Source organism: Cataglyphis hispanica, unplaced genomic scaffold (assembly GCF_021464435.1).
Source record: "Cataglyphis hispanica isolate Lineage 1 unplaced genomic scaffold, ULB_Chis1_1.0 scaffold36_size13503, whole genome shotgun sequence".
Lineage (NCBI taxonomy): Eukaryota > Metazoa > Arthropoda > Insecta > Hymenoptera > Formicidae > Cataglyphis > Cataglyphis hispanica.
Window position 1 is genome coordinate 1 of NW_026099150.1, and position 4,583 is coordinate 4,583.

The 4,583-nt window shown below is 31.8% G+C and overlaps 1 pseudogene; it reads left to right on the plus strand.

Moving 5' to 3' along the window:
• Window positions 1-3,038: 3,038 nt before the first annotated feature.
• Window positions 3,039-4,303, plus strand: LOC126858676 (uncharacterized; annotated as a pseudogene).
• Window positions 4,304-4,583: the final 280 nt, after the last annotated feature.

Below are 4,583 nucleotides of genomic sequence, written 5' to 3' on the forward strand. Positions count from 1 at the left end.
AGGACGCAGAGGAAGAAAACGAGCCATAACGAAGGAACGCAACAAAGCAATATCAGGTCGAAAACAATACTCAAAACATGCTCATCAAAGAAGAAGACTGTTCATTTCGCAACATAGCTTGCGGGAGAGTATGTGGCGGATCTGAACACCGCGCCAATGAGAACGCTGGACAAGAAACGGGTGCGTCAGCAAAAAGAAGAGAGGGGAGAGCAAAGAGACAGAGAGTTAAATATAGGTAGAAAGTTGAGACTTGAGCTTATTAATTGTGTACCTGAAAGAAATATAAGAGTATTAGATACCTATCTGCTGTGAGTCTTTTCCTTGATCTGCTACCTGTACTAACGATAATTAGGAGCTATATAAGTGTGGCGCGGATTTAATAAATAACTAGACTTCGTAATATTTAATAAAGTATTTAATGTTACAACAATGCGTACAATATGATGGATAATAAACGAATGAATAAAAGTTATAATATAAAGTTATATAAATATAAAGTATAAATATAAAAGTTTATTAATGTTTTTTTCGTCACTATGTACAAAATTAAATCAATAAATCAATAAATGAGATGAATGAAATTAGTTGGTAAATGAATGAAATGAAGTTAGTAGTATTGGAGTTGTCAATGTACGCCACACTTATGTGAGGCGTTGAATAACCGTTGAATTATGAGGCGGCTGACAACGGTTCACTTATCAATCGCCTCATTGTTTTTGATAAATCTTCAGAGCTTAATTGTTTGATTGATACAGGAGCTGACATTTCCTTAATAGCTAAAAACTTAATATTAAATCTTTCAAGCTTCTTCTTTTAAACTTTATGCAGCTAATGGTACCAAGATTAATACTTATGGTTTTAAAATGTTAACTTTAAATCTTGGATTAAGAAGAGTTTTGAAATGAAAATTTTGCATTGCGGATATTCAAAGGCCTATTTTAGGAGCAGACTTTCATTATGGAATTTTAGTCGATATAACAAATAAACGACTTCTTGATAGTGTTACCGGTCTTTCATTTAAAGGAAAACTATCTAGAGTTTATCATTTAACAATTTGCACTATATTTGCTCACCTTTTCATAAGATTCTCGATAATTTTCCTGATTTAACTCGTTTTGCTCTTATTTCTACAACCAAGATTCACCATGTAGAGCATTACATTATTACTAAAGGTCCTCCGATTGCTTCGACACCTCGCAGACTGTATCCAGAAAAATTGAAATTCGCAAGAGATGAATTCAACTTCATGATGGAACAAGGAATTTGTCGACCGTCGAGCACTACACGGGCAGCTCCACTTCATATGGTTTCCAAAAATGAACAGAATTCATGGAGACTTTGTAGAAATTATCGAGTTTTGAATGCAACCACTATTCCTGATCGATACCTACTTCCTCACATACAAGATTTCACTGCTGGTTTACACGGTAAAACATATTTTCAAAAATTGATTTGGTTAAAGCCTATTATCAAGTACCAGTGGCTAAAGAAGACATACCCAAAATAGCTGTTACTACTCTTTTTGGCCTCTTTAAATTTTTTGTAATGCCTTTTGGTTTGCGCATTGCTGCTCAAACTTTTCAACGTCTCATGAATATTATACTATCAGGACTTGATTTTTTGCTATCTTGATGATATATTAATTGCTTCTGTAGATGAGAAAGAGCATTCTAAACATCTTCACACTGTTTTTAACCTTTTCAAACAATTTGGCATGACTATTAATTTATCCAAATGTCTTTTTGGTAAACATGAAATTCTTTTCCTTGATTATTTAGTCTCTAAGCAAGGAATTAAGCCAACATCTGAAAAAGTTAAAGCTATAATAGATTATAAAAAACTAAAATTGTACACGAGTTACGAAGATTCATAGGAATTATTAATTTTTATCGTCGATGTTTAAAAAAGGGATCATCCCGTTTGCGCACATTACGGATCGAACACGACAAAATTTCCCGATCGGACACAGACCCTGCGTCCAATTGCAACCATATGTGTCCGATCGAGCCGGTGTCCAATCGGGCCTGTGTCCGATCGGGTCTGTGTCCGATTGGGAAATTTTGTTTTGTCCGATCGGTAATGTGCGCAATTGAACTCACTTTTAAAAACGTTGCATCACATGAAGCGGTTTTAACAGAATATTTAAAGGATAGTAGGAAAAGAGATAGAAAATTAATTACCTGGATTCCTGAAGCGGATGAAACCTTCAAGAATTATAAAGAAGAACTTTTACGAGTTACTACTTTAGCACATCCTGCTTCGAATATATCTCTCATTCTCACTCGTGACGATCAGATTTTGCAGTAGATGCATCTTTAGAACAGATAATAAAAAATAAATAAATAAATTGTAAGAATTGTAGCGCTTCGTATATTGGCCAGACAAAAAGACACTTAGGCACCCGGGTCAAGGAACATTTTAATAATATAAAAATGCACGCAAGCAGTCTATCTGTAATTAGCAAACATAAATTAGAATTTGATCATGACTTCGATTGGTCAGCGCCTGATATTCTGCATAACGAAAAACATGTAAAAAAGAGAGAAATAGCTGAAATGTTTTTTATTAAAAAATTTGACAACACTATTAACTCCCAAAAAGATACAGAGAATTTAAACAACATATACGATAAATTAATAAAGGTCGTTTAGTCGTTCTCAGTATTCCAAACATAGTGGTTGACACAATGTCAGTTTGACATTTCGATTTTTCTCTTTCTACTTTTTAATTATAACGTAGGTACATAATTCTATTTATTTCATTGTAACTTGACTATCATTATTTATAGTATTGTTATTTTAGTTTCACTTGATAAGGACCAAAACCATATGGTCGAAACGTTGTGATAGAACAATCAAACAATAAATTGCCAGTTTGGTCGTATAAACATTTGTCTATTAAAGTAAAATATGGCGGCACTTGCTGGCCAATGAGCAGACAATTTGGGTGTTGGTATTCTGTTGTTTTTTTCGGGTTAGTACATGTTAAAGACATATAGGTTTTCTCTCCATTGTTATAAATTTAATTACGTTTTGAAAATGGTGTTGTCCTGTATTTTTTGTGGTTCAAAACAAGGGATCGAAGGTAGAACATATCATAAGTAAGTATACAAGTCATATACTCATGTTTATGTCTTGTAGATATCCTATATCATTCCTTTTTTGTATTTTATGTTTCATATTTTTTCGAAATTAATATTGTACAATATTTTTTTTTAAGCTTTCCTTTGAAAGATAAAAAAATTTCCTTTGAAAGATAAAAAAATTTTGCAATCGTGGTTGCAACACATGGGTCTGAGGGTCAAATTTTTGTACCGAAAAAACATTCCTTATTATGTTCGGATTATTTCGAAAAAAAATCTTTTAAGGAAATACAAATAAGAAGTGTCTACGCATCGGAAGTATTCCAACATTATTTGGGGAATATAAATCAATTTATGTTTACTAACATGCAATGAAAGGACAGGATAAAAAGATCATTCCACAAATAAAAATTATTTATACAAATGACTTATTTTACATACAAGAAAACATGTATAATTGTAGTATTTATTTCAAAATATTTATATTTTAACTTGTAAATATATTTGTAACAGATTTCTCTTAAATAATCCCGAATTACTAGAGAAATGGGTAGCAGCAACTGAGTTGAAAGATTTTATTCCAAATGATAGATGTTTGCTGTATAGTTATCATTTTGATGAAAAATGTTTACGATGATCGTGGTTTAGTTCTAAAAGCAAATGCAGTGCCAACTTTGGTTTCATCTGTAGACAGTGAAGGTATGATAATGTATTATATTTATAAATTATTTTAGTTGTAATTATTTAGTTTTATTCCTATTGCTGCATTAAAATAACTTTTTAGTTAAATAAATAAGTGTACATTTATATGCGGATATATACATTTGTAGGAACATCCATTGAAATGCAAGAGAATATAAGCAATTCACCTGATATATATGATATTAACAACAGTCAATCGATAATTCAACAGCAAGAAACAAAGCATATTTCATTAGAATTTTTCACACTTCCTTCTAAAATTCAAAAAAGTGACAGGGTTACTAGCATATCATTGTACTCACAGAGAGAAGCTGTGATAGATTGTTCTTCAGGTACGAATGAATTAAGTGTATGTATAAAAAATTTATACATAAAATTTAATTTTATATTAAAGTCTGATAACATTATATCGAAATGTGAACAGTCGAACACTGTGACAAAAATGTAACACCTTCTACGAGTTCAGCTTCTGAAAAAGTAAACAGTCCAGTTGCCAGTGGAACACCAGAAACACCATGAAGTATTAAAAACGAATTTTTTATACGAAGCATGATCATCAATATGAAGCATTTCCAAAAACGATAAGGAAAAGATGTATTCAGCAACAGAAGAGAATACAAGTATTAATAAACCAGACGCACGTTATAAGACAGCGTATTCCACGTTTAGAAAAAAAGATTATTTCATTGAAAGACAAATGAATTACGAAAAATTCGTGCTATTCCAGATTCAGGTTTGGAATGTTTGGATTCTATTGTTAGCACTGACATTTCCCAGTTTCTAAAGAGATTCTTTAATA